Raw genomic sequence first — 13039 nt, 5'->3', positions numbered from 1 at the left:
TGAAGATATTCTTCTAACATTTCTTCCAGAGGTGCTTTCATGCTGAGGTCTGATATCCATCCTGAATTAAGTTATGTGTGTGTTCTAGCACCATTTGTTGGGAAGACAGTCCATTCCTATCGAATTGTCTTAGTCTTTGGTCAAAAATCGATTGGCCATATACGTGTGGATGTATTTCTGGACTCTCTATTCTGTTCCATTGATCTATATGTTTCTCGGGATGCACAGAATTTTATTACTGTTACTGTAGGTTTATGTTATGTCTTGAAAGCTGATGGTAAACCACCCACCTTTGGTCTTTTTTTTTTTTAAGATATTTTTTGGGAGTAATTTTCAGTCCCTCGTCATTCCATACAAACTTTAGAATCAATGTGTCCATTCCCACAAAAAATGGCACCAGGACTATAAAAACAACTTTAGGAGAATGACTGTCCTAACATTATCACATCTAAGAATGCCTTAGGTCTCATTTATTTAGGTCTCATATAATTTCTCTCAGCAGCATTTTGTGGGGTTTTTTTTAGAGTAGAGGTCATTCTTATCTTTTGTTAGATTTGCACTAGGAATTGCATATTTTTTGGATATTAACGTAAGTGGTATTTTTAAAATTTCACTTTCCAATTGTTTTTTAATGATCCCTGTCTAGATGTTTTTTACATTTTTTCCATGACATAAAACTGTAAATAATTTTACCATATTTGTTAATCTTTTTTTTTTTCCTGACCCTTACTTGGAAAGCCTTACTGTACACATCATACAAATGTTAACCTCTGGCCCAGCTTATAAAGTAGAAATCATTAACTGTCTGTAGTTACGCTTGCTATCGATAATTCATTTTGAAGGAAGGACGAAAGCTCTAAACCGATAGGAAGAAAAGAAATCTATCTTCCACGTCTCACCTCTGCCTCTCCAGTGCAATTCCAGTAACACCAATTTCTTATGTCTCACTCTAGCTCAGTTTTACATATATTTATGCAAAATTATCATGCGTATGTTGTTATATGTAATTATATTCTCATATTTGCACATTATACAAAATGATAGTATATATAATTTGGCACGTGTCCTCTTCCTGTGACAATACCCCCTGGGCATCGCTCCGTATCAGTATGTTAAGAGCATCTTCACCCTCTTTGGACTTTAGCAGAACCTTCCATAGTGTGAAGACACCAACATTGCCTTAAGCAGCTTCCTGGACGGTGGCATTATTTCTACTGTTTTCTGGTTCCAGAAAAGCCACAGAAAATCGCCTCATCTGTTATGGTATCTGGCATGTATTCGGGATATATTCTAGAAGCGATATTGTTCTAGGACACGCACCCTATTCTCATTCAGAGCATGTATGTCAAGAAGCACCAGGAATGATCAGCATTGTTCGGGTCCTGGAAACGCAGAGGCGGACTGGACAGGCGAGGATCTCGGTGCTCAGGGGCTGACGCTCTCACCGGGCCAAACCAGTGCACAAATGCAAGCAAATACTCCATACATGTTCAGACACTGATGGTTGCAGTGCAAGTCAGGAAATGAAGCCAAGGGAAAGAGAGGCATGGCTGGAGGGGGAGGAGGCCTCGTCCGGTGTCAGACTGCCCCCACCCACCCGCTGCTGCAGGGATTCTGAAGGAGTGGTCCCTGGGAGCAATGCTGAAAATAGGCCTCAACATACTGCTTCCATTCTGCCACAGTAAAGGATTTTCCCTTTTTTCCTTCTTTACTTCACACATGCACAAATCAGTGTTGTTTGATTTTTTTTTTTTTTTTAAGATTTTATTCATTTATTTGACAGAGAGAGACAGTGAGAGAGGGAACACAAGCAGGGGGAGTGGGAGAGGGAGAAGCAGGCTTCCCACTGAGCAGGGAGCCCGATGTGGGGCTCGATCCCAGGACCCTGGGATCATGACCTGAGCTGAAGGCAGACGCTTAACGACTGAGCCACCCAGGTGCCCCAGTGTTGTTTGATTTTTTTAAAAAATGAATAACGTACTCCCTTAAGGTAGTTTTGTGACGAAAATTTCGGGGGAAAGAGCAGAAGGGACGGAGCTGACTGTCTCCGGGCACGTCCCATTGGGGTGAGGGGGGAAGTGAATGCCTCGACGTCAGTGCACAGAAGGTCTGGACCTATGAGACAAGGGGGCCAGGAAGGAAGATGGATGCGGCCCCCTGGAGGAGACGTGGGGCTCCGTGAACCCAGGCCCAACAGACGCCGCCTTAGAGCCCAGCCCCGCGCCAGTGAAGACAGCGGGAAGTTCAGGACGCTGGGTCAGAGTGGGCGAGCTGAACAGAAAAACCTCTTGCTTTTGTTAAGAGGTAGCTGCAGTGAGATTTGTATTCGAGACACGTCCTGCAAGTGTGTTCATCTCCTAAGAGGAGCGACCCCACCAGAGGCAAGAGAAAACGGTCCATTTCTGTGTGATCTAGTGACCCCATCGATGTAAGTTAGCTAGACATGCGGCTGAGGGCAGAATCTGAGGAGGGGGAGGAGGGGGCCCATTGGGTTTCCACGCGGGGAGATGATACGGGGCCACGCAGGTCTCCTGGAGATGGACCATGCACCTGAGACCAAACAGGGTTGCCATGGAGACGGCCTGTGCTGATGGATTTCAGTGAGAAGCAGAGGATGGAGGTGGCAAAGGTTCCAAATAAGGCCGGACTTTTCGGGCTGAAATTCCTTCCCGAGTATAACACTGCCCCAGGCCAAGCGTGTGCACGGGGCACCTTGGCCCAAGAGTTGACACAAAACGCTCTCCATATTCACGATTAACTAACGCCTGACGGGGGTCCAGTCTGTACACGTACATGCACTGTTACTTAATGCACCGGAAAACAAGGTGGGTTTCTTAGATACAGCACAATAATCTCTGTATGCAAGAGATGTCTTTTTCCATATGGTAAAAAAGAAAAACGAAAACAAAAGGTGTCCAAATCCATTAAGGTTGTTTCGCTGATTGTTTCCATGGGTACTGCTAGCTGTAATTATTCCCGGATTTTTCAGAAGCCGAAAATCTGTCCGTTCATTTTGAATGCAATGGCTGGTATCCTGAATGCTTAGGACAATGTCCCGCACATAATTAGTGATCCATGAATGTTCTTTGCTGCGATTTCCTGAAAAGTAGCCCCTACTTGAATGAGAAGCATTGTGCATATTTCATACATACGCACACCTACATGCACAAACAGTAATAACATCATCCATTTGTTTCCTTTTTTCACAGCAATGCGGCATGAGCCAAGAAGGTAAAGCAAATGAAGCTTCCCGATACATTCCTGACTCCCCACTTCTTGCAAAATGCTGCTTCTCCCATGCTCCCCCACAGAGGAAACTCCTTAGTCCCCACTGCCCATCGGACCTGCTCTTCCTCTTTGCTACTCAAACACTGGGAATCCACGGGGGGTTTGTGCTGGATGATCACATGGTCAGACAGCCCTTGAGAACAGCTCCTCGTCAACCTTCATTATGGTGGGTTGGTCCCTGCCCTCACTCCCCCCACCCCCCAGGTACATACATTTTCAAAGTATATGTGGTCAGATTCATTAATTTATTTTTTTTTACACTGATGGTTTTGGGGTCACGTTTCATAAGGCCTCTTGCATCCTTTGCAAGATTAGAAAACCACCCATCCATGTTTTTCTGCGGTACTTGAATTTTCAAATGCTGTGTCACACTCCCCACAAACTTGGCTTCGAACAACCACCATCTCTCTGGGTCAGGGATGCAGGCGTGGCTGGACTGGGTCCCCTGCTCAGGGTCTTATGAGGCTGCAGTCAAGGTGGCCGCAGAGCTGTGCGGTGGCCACGGAGCCTCCTGGAGGCTTGGGAAGACCGGGAAGGATCCGACGCCAAGCCCACTGGGGCTGTTGGCAGAGTCTGTTGCCTGAGGCTGCAGAGCCTGGGGCCCGGCCTCCACTGGAGGCCTCTCTCCTCTCCCGGGGGCCACCTGCCTTTGCTTGCCGCTTGTGCTCGCCCCACGTGGACACTTTATAAACCTGCAGGGGGAATCTCTAGTGAGTGCGCTGACAAGATAGAGTCTTCTGTAACGTTATGTGATCGTGGGAGTGAGGGCTCATTGCCTTTACCGTATTTGGGTTGTAGGGAGGGAGGCAAACACCAGCAGGTGGGAGTCTGGGGGTCCTCAGAGTCTGTTCCGTGTAAGAAGACAGAGCCCTTTTGCACCCCGACCCTGTCCTTCCACACACCGCACGGGAGGGCTTAGTCCAGTCCTGGGTGGAGGGGGAGATGCAGATGGAGGAAACATTCTGATGGGCGCCCCAGAAGATGCGCTTAGAATACCCAGACTCAGCCCAGTTGCCAGACAAAGGCTCAGCTCGACAAACCCTCTGGAATTTTCCCAGGGTTGCGAGCTAGGGCCCCCAAAGAGGCCCAGGAAATGAATGCATATCTGCAGACCTCAGGCAGAGAGGATCTTCTTGGGAACAACGTGGCATGACCGGCAACGCAGGGCTGTCTGCTCTCAAACCCGCCAAACGGCAAATTGCAGCTGTCCGCTCGAAGATTAGGTCCCCAGAGGCTGTCGATAGCCAGTTTTCCCCTAATTTCCTGGGGCCGGCTGTCTTTTCTCCTCATGGCCTGACATAACAGATTCCTGTCCTACGTGCCTGTGAGGGGGTTCAGCACACAGCTGGCCCCTGTGTGAGCACGTTTCCCAGTTCCCTGCCATGATGCAGACCCACTTTCAGATACGCTTGTTGCAGGGAATCCCACACATAGCATGGGTTTTCTCAACCTCGGCACTGCAGATTTGTCAAACCGGATGGTTCTCTGTTGGGGAGGCAGGCCTGTGCTCTGCAGGATGCTGAGCAGCATCCCTGGGATCCCCTGCACCAGAAATCAGGAGCCCATCCTCCCTCCCCAGTTGTGACCATGGAAAACATTCCCAGACATTGCCAAGTATCCCCTGGTGGGGGGACGTCACCCTAAGTTGGGAAGCATGGCCACAGTGCATTAAATAGGCAATGTTACGAATTTCACTTCTATTACTTTCTAATCTCACCCAGGTGCCTCGCGGGGACCCCAGGCCCAGGGGGTCGGGCATGTGCAGCTGAGCTCTGCAGGGCAGGAAGCAGTCGGTGAAGACCCCAGTGAGCCTGTTCCCAGCAGAGGGGACAGCAGGTGCAAAGCAGAACAAGTCAGCCAAGGCCAGAGGCCTCTGGAGCAGAGGGTGGGAGGAGGGGGATGGCGGGTGGCTGAAAACCGGGGGCCCAAGGCTTCCCAGGGGTCCCTGTGCTGGGGGTTTAATGCTCTGAGGTCACCATCATGAAAGTCTTCATTTTATCTGTGAATGTTTGTTCTGCACGTGGAGTCCAACGGGGCGGGGGCGTTGCTTGGAGAATCGCCTCCCTGGGACGGGTTCTGGGCCAGTGGCTCCCACCCCTGACCCCCGACTCCCTGCTGCCCTGAGAGTGCAGGTCCTGCGGCTGCAGGAGTCAGCCCAGGCCAGGCGGCATCAGACCCCGTGCGGGCCCTGCCAGGGCAGAGTGCGGACTGGGGCAGTGATGGAGGAAACAGGAGATGGGTGCAATTGAGAACCTTGTATTCGCTCTGCAGGGGACAGGAGGCTCTGGGGGGAGGAAGGGACAGGAGGCAGGCAGAGCCCTCCGAGGCTGTGGCCCGAAGCCAGGCAGGAGGTGCTGGGGCCAGGGGGGTGGCAGGGGCAGGCTCCTTAGCAGAGGAAGAGGGAGGAAGCTAGCGGCGGCAAGGACCGTTCAAGAAGAGGCAGAAGCCAGAGGCCTTTCTTGCTGCCATCTCCTGCTGCCTGAAGAGAAGCAGATGTGCAGTTTGACCTTGGCCCCTGACCCCTGAGCCCTCGAGGCAGAGAGCCCCAGACACAGCCTCTGACCGGGGAAGAGATGGTTGTCTTGGAAACCACAAACCGCAGTCAGAGGCCTGGAGGTGCCCGGCTCTAAAGCATGTTTGAGTTTGAAACACCGCTGGTCCGTGCGGCTGTGGGTTCACCCTTGGTGTTATACGTTCTCTGGGTTCGGACTAATGCAGAGTAATTCTCCCGAACCCATCATTATGGTCTCCCTCGAAGTCCTCTGTGCGCCCCCTGTTGGTCCCTCCTCCCCGACCCTGGCAACCACTCCCCTTTTCACTGCCCCCTTAGCTTTGCCGTGTCCAGAATGCGTCGGGTTGGAATCCTACCCATGCAGCCTTTTCAGATTGGCTTCTTTCACTTGGTAATGTGCATGGCAGTTTCCTCCTTGTCTTTTCAGGGCTTGGAAGCTCGCTTCTTTTTGGTGCTGAATAATGTCCCATTGTGTGCATGTGAATGGATTTGTGAATGAGTGAACGAGGGCGCAGGTATCTCCCCTGTCAGTCCCTGACCCCAGGACGGGAGCAGATGGGACCCGTTTGGCGTCTCATTGTACTCTGCGTGTCTAGAATAGCGTCCGGCACTCGGGAGGGCCTCCCTGGATATTTCTGACGAAATGGGGATGAGAAACGTGCTCAGAGGAGACTCCGATTTTTGTCTGTGTCAGCAAAGGCTGCCGCAGCTAGAGTCCCTGCAGCATGGTGACGCAGCTCATGACGCATTTTAACACACCGGATGGGCCTCTGATGCAGAGATGGCACGGGGGAGAGTCGCTCTCCCCAGCCAGGCTGGTCTGAGGTCTGTCCGGCCGCCCCTTCCTCCCACAGAGGTGATCGTTGGCTGTGGGGGCCCAGCAGGCTCAGGTGTGACTTGGAGTCTGCAGCTGGAGTACAGGAAAGGAAAGGGGGGGCAGGAGGATTTGAAACCAGGGCTCAGCACACAGTAGGCCCCTCATAAGTGCTAGAGCAGGATAAAAAGCCTCCTTGTGCTCCTGCTGACAACCTCCCCCCATCCTGTCCTGATCCCGCTCTCACTCCTTTCCTATATTACTGCCCCTATCCTGCTCCGTGCAGAGAACAAAATTGGTCTGCCCCAGGGCCTTTGTACTGCTGCTCCCCCTTCCTGGAAGGGTCTCCTGCGAACATCTTCCCACGGCCGGCTATATCCAGTCCAGATGTGTCCTAAGCTCTCTGAGCCACAAGTTTACTCATTAGCAAATGAGAATAATGGTACTTTGGGGATTCACTGAGATATGCCTGGAAAACTCATACGAGTTTATAATCCTGGTTTACAGTCCTGCCCAAACAACATTTGGCTGCTATCTGACTTGTACCTACAGGATTCTTCTGAGAAACAGAAATGAAGATATTTGTATTCTGGCATGGAGATAAAAGACCTGAGTTTTCAGCCCTCAAGCTGGGGCAAATTCTCTCCGTTATGTTCTGATAACATTGCGTGGCAGATGCTTCTCAGGGACATTCTTGGAGGCCCAGGCCTGAAGTCAGCATTCACGAGGGGCCTCCCGCGTGCTGGGCCCTGATTTCCCTCCCTGCATCCCCGAGAACCTGAGATGTGGGAGGAAGAGATTCTTTCCTCCCCTCTGCTCCCAGCGTTACCAGCATTAGCCATTTATTTTGATGAAATAACAAAACCCAAAGCTCTCGGCAAAGCCGGAGGGCTCTGCAATCTGCAAGCTACGACTTCTCAGACGTCATGTCCCCTACGGTCCCCTCTCCTCCAGCCCCTTGTCCTTGCTGGTCCCCTGCCCCGAAGAGCCGAGAGCTCATCCCTCCCCTGCTCCCGTGTCCCAGTCTATTCACGCGTGCACAGCCTGTGTGACACATGGGAGAAAGCAGGGGCCTGACCCAAGCTGTCAGATTCGGGGTCTCTACACCTCACATAGTAGGGGCAAGGGGGGTAGGAAAGGCACTGTCAGAACAGCGTGGGTGTTTGGGAAGATAAACGGGCCCTTCGGAGAAGAGACGGGAGTAGGACAGCTGGAGGACTGTCCAGGCGCCTGTGTGGGTGGGGTGCACCTCCCACAAGAGATTGAATTGATCCTGGGAGGAGTCATGACACTGTCTCCATCCCTGAGGCTCTGCTTCGGGGCCGATAAGGGATTTCAGGAACTCAGATGCCTTCAGCTGGAGATAACGTGTCCAAAGCGGCAGATGTTGGGGTGACACACCCTAGTCCCCATCAGAGGTATCTGATTGAGCACCGGCTGTGTGTCAGGCACAGTGCTGGGCGCTGCAGGGGCTCAAGGGGACAGTCTCTGCCTCCTGGGGCCCGGGGGGTGTTGGGAGAGAGATGTAGAGGGACTGACATGCTCGTGCGCTGCGGGTGGAAACGTGAAACGGGGCGGCTGCTCTGGGAAGCAGGTGGTGGGTCCTCAAAATGTGGAACAGTTACCATATGATCTGGGGACCCCACCTCCAGGGCCGTACCCGAAGAACGGAAAGCAGGGACTCGCACTGGAGCTTGTACTTGCGTCCAGAGCAGCGTTACTCACAGTAGCCGGAGGGGGAGACACCCCAAGGGTCCATCAGCAGAGAAGCAAACAAATTGTGACCTATCCAGACAATGAACGGACTATTATCCGATCGCTCGGCCACGCGGTACGCCGGATCTCGAAAACATTACATGATGCGAACGAGCCAGGCACAAAGTGACAACCGGGCTAGAACAGGCCAGTCCATGGAGACAGAAAAGAGCGGTGGTTTCCAGGAGTTGGGGAGGGCGAGACAGGGAGTCCTTGCTCCTGTTTGGGATGATGCAAAATCTGAATGTGGAGAGTTGTGATGTGTGCACAAGGTCCTGAATGTACTGAGGCTGCTGTACTGTGCACCTAAAAACGGCGAAGATGGTAAGTTTTGTGATGTATATTTTACCACAAGAGAAAATTTTTTTTTTTAAGATTTATTTATTTATTTGAGAGAGAGAGGCACAGCGAGAGAGGGAACACAAGCAGGGGGAGCAGGAGAGGGAGAAGCAGGCTTCCCCTGAGCAGGGAGCCCGATGCGGGGCTCGATCCCAGGACCCCGAGAACACAACCCAAGCCGAAATCTAGAGTCGGGCACTTAACTGACTGAGCCACCCAGGTGCCCCCATTTACATGAATTCTCAAAAAGACAAAACTGCAGTGAAAGAGAACAGACTGGCGGCCGTTAGGGGTTGGGTCGGGGAGGTCTGACCACGAGGGGCACTGCTAGGGAGTTTTGAGGAGACTGTACCGCCAGCTACAGGAGTCCATGGCTGGGTTAAAACTCAGAACGACACACTCAGAAACGGTCAGGTGACCCTCCGTCCTTCCACCGCCTGAGAGGATGGGCCCACAAGGCAGTTCTGGTGCAAATCAGCAGGGGTTGGCCCGGACTTCACAGGCTGAAGACGGCCCTCCCTTCAGATGCCAGGCAAAAATAAAACAAGAAACACACATGAGATCCAGGAGTTCCCTTCTGCTCTTGACACGAACGACGGCTCCCCACAGATGTCGGCTTTGGATAACCTGCTGGCCACAGCCTTCGCCAGCTTCACCTCCTGCTGTATGGCCCCCTTCCTTTGATTCTTGAATCCCCAGGCTTGCTCTGCCCCAGGGCCTTTGCACTCCCTGCTCTCTCTGCCCACAGCTGTCTTTCACCAAGACCCCCCACTGACTGACTCAGAGCTGACCAGGCTCCCAGCTCTGGAACCTGTGGTGTGTCAGGAGGTGTGCATTAAACGTATACAGAGCAGGAGTGCCGAGCAGTCACGCGGGGATTCTCCCCACGGATCCAAGAAGCACTCGGGGTATCTGCCGTGTGCAACTTGGAGACCGTCGTCGGATCCTCATTTTGTATCTGCCTGCCTCGGACTGCTCTTCGGAAGACGTGCTTATCCAGCAGGACACCAGGGTGGACAGGCCACACGGACCAGCGGTGTTTCAAACTCAAACATGCTTTAGAGCCGGGCACCTCCAGGCCTCTGACCGCGGTTTGTGGTTTCCAAGACAACCATCTCTTCCCCGGTCAGAGGCTGTGTCTGGGGCTCTCTGCCTCGAGGGCTCAGGGGTCAGGGGCCAAGGTCAAACTGCACATCTGCTTCTCTTCAGGCAGCAGGAGATGGCAGCAAGAAAGGCCTCTGGCTTCTGCCTCTTCTTGAACGGTCCTTGCCGCCGCTAGCTTCCTCCCTCTTCCTCTGCTAAGGAGCCTGCCCCTGCCACCCCCCTGGCCCCAGCACCTCCTGCCTGGCTTCGGGCCACAGCCTCGGAGGGCTCTGCCTGCCTCCTGTCCCTTCCTCCCCCCAGAGCCTCCTGTCCCCTGCAGAGCGAATACAAGGTTCTCAATTGCACCCATCTCCTGTTTCCTCCATCACTGCCCCAGTCCGCACTCTGCCCTGGCAGGGCCCGCACGGGGTCTGATGCCGCCTGGCCTGGGCTGACTCCTGCAGCCGCAGGACCTGCACTCTCAGGGCAGCAGGGAGTCGGGGGTCGGGGGTGGGAGCCACTGGCCCAGAACCCGTCCCAGGGAGGCGATTCTCCAAGCAACGCCCCCGCCCCATTGGACTCCACGTGCAGAACAAACATTCACAGATAAAATGAAGACTTTAATGACGGTGACCTCAGAGCATTAAACCCCCAGCACAGGGACCCCCTGGGAGGCCCGGCCCCTGCTTTTCAGCCACTCGCCGTCCCCTTCCTCCCACCCTCTGCTCCAGAGGCCTCTGGCCTTGGCTGACTTGTTCTGCTTTGCACCTGCTGTCCCCTCTGCCGGGAACAGGCTCACTGGGGCCTTCACCGACTGCCTCCTGCCCTGCAGAGCTCAGCTGCAAGTGACCGACCCCCTGGGCCTGCGGTCCCTCCTCTGTCACCCCGGGGGAAGAGCCCTCTGGTCACTGTCATGCTGCAGTGGGCAGCCCTGAGGCCAGGCTTACTCTCAGACCTACTTTCGATCCTCGTACAGAATTTGCTGCAGAGAAGACATCAGCCATCCCAAGATCCAGGACTTGGGGATATAAATGCCTGCCAGAAACGCCTAGGAAGAACAGGTTCCCCTCGGATGGATGGACTCCCTGCACTTTAGGGACGTAAGACATTGGCTTTCAGCATGTGCTGAGGGCCTGCTGTGCGCCAGGCTGGGACCCAGTTCTGGGCCTCGCTGGACTCTCTGTGCCCCTTCTCCAGCCCCTTGCCTCCCAGCTTCCATGGCAACAGCCTGAGTCCAGCTGGCTGAGCTCGGTGGAGCAGAGGGGTGCGTGGGGGGCCGGGCGGTGGGCGAGCTCCCTTTGGGCTCGCTTCAGATCACCGGTGCGTCCGCAAAGCTCGTGCACATGGGGATGTGTCCCTGGCACCTTCTATGCAGAGACAGAGAGGAAAAGTGGCTATCAGAGCCTCACCCACTTGGACAGGAACTGCGAGTCCATGCTAAGCAGCAGTGATACCAGAGTTTGTGTTCTCACTGCACATTTACTCGGTGTTTGTATGTGTGTGTGCGCGATTATAGATAATTGCTTGGATCTATGCATCTGCGGGTAGTCACCGAGCCCCTTTCTGCTTTACCTGCTCGGTTCTAGAATCTGGAAAACAGAGTTATGAGAAATAAGGCCCAGTTTCTGACCATGCTTCCTTCAGCTGCACAATTCTGTTCATTCTGCAAGTATTTATTGAGATCCCGTGTGGGTCAGCATGGAGTTGAATGTGATGAATGGAGTAGAAACCAAGACGGACGCCCTCCTCGTGCATCTTCTCTCTACGTGATGGGCATGCAGAGAGAACAGCATCTGGAAATGCCTGAAGATGGAGCATGTTTGTCATGCTGAAGAACAAGGAGGCCAGGGTGTCTGATGAAGAGCGAGCAAGAAAGACAGGCCACAGAGCTGATGTTGCCGTCGGGGCTGGCAAGAGGCATGCCATACTTTTTAGCTTACATTTGGTGAATAAACACATAACTAAATTTATCACTGAGGTATTCACAACTGTTTTCCTTAGATGTATTTCCAGTTCTTTGTTGGGTGGATGGATGGAGGGTGGTTAGATGGGTCCATAAATGGGTGGTTGGGTAGATTGATGGATGGTAAATGGATGGGTGAAGATAAGGATTGAGGAGTAAAGGATGGATGGATATTTAGTTGAATGATGGTTGGCTGGATGGATGCTTCTCCCAGGGTCAGTTCTGAATTCAAGAATTCGCCTCTTCTCTTCTGTCTACACCACTCATCTGTGCAGATCATGACTTTGGGAGACAGATACATCTATATGGCAGTGGTGAATGAATAAGGATGATTGCCAACAGCCTCCTCTTTGTATGCAAACACCTGTGGAGTTGGGTGATATTTGTGTTATCACTCCCCGTCACTCTGAGTAGTTGGTAAAGGTCTGAGTGCTCCTCTCTCGCACCCCATTCTCTCGCACCCCACTCTCTCTCAGTAAGACCCCCACTCATAGTGTTATCTGCGTGGATGGCATCCTTGGAGTTGCACAACTCTGCGGTCTCCAGCACCCCCCAAATCCCATCTCCAGTCCAGATCTCCCTCTCGAGCACCAGAGACATGCATCTCCGCCTGTCAACTGGACGTTCCCCTCAGACGATGCTCAGTATGAGCAGTGCAAGTTCAGAACTGGTCTGGCCACCAACAAGCCCAGCCTTCCAGCTGCAGGTCAAGATTCCCCGAGACAAATCCTCCGATACACAGAGTGTGCAGAGTGCAGGCAGCCCTTGGACCCTGCTCAGCAGGAGCGTAGCCCGAGGTTCAGGGTCCAGACTCTGTCGTCCGAATCTGAGATTTGTCACTGACTAGCTGTGTGACTCTCCACAACTCACTGACTCCTGTGTCCCCCCATGTCCTCATAGGTAAACTTGGGGTAATATTAAACACATTTCAAGTGAGCTTTAACGAAGTAAGACTTTAGAGGGCTGAATGGTACAGAGTAAGTGCTATAGTATTGTTTATTAAACTAACCACAATACAGTAATTTTACGATTCTCGGATGCGTTCAACACTGGGAACCACGGGAACAGTGCACACGGTGAAGTTTCCCTAAAAGGTACCATGGATACTCCCACAGTGAATGTCAGACCTGGAAAGCCATCTCAGTCAAGTTGTTTATTGTGGTTGAAACTGGGGGGCTATGGGGCACAGCCATTGTGGAAAACAGGATGGCTGTTCCTCAAAAACTTAAAGATAGAATTATCCTACGATCCAGGAATTCCACCAATTTCTGGGTATACACCCCAA

This window comes from Mirounga angustirostris, unplaced genomic scaffold (assembly GCF_029215605.1).
Source record: "Mirounga angustirostris isolate CCGP_5_RB_7025 unplaced genomic scaffold, mMirAng1.0.hap1 SCAF_16, whole genome shotgun sequence".
In the NCBI taxonomy this organism is placed as follows: domain Eukaryota; kingdom Metazoa; phylum Chordata; class Mammalia; order Carnivora; family Phocidae; genus Mirounga; species Mirounga angustirostris.
The sequence above is the reverse complement of the archived record's forward strand: the minus strand, read 5'-3'. Positions refer to the sequence as shown.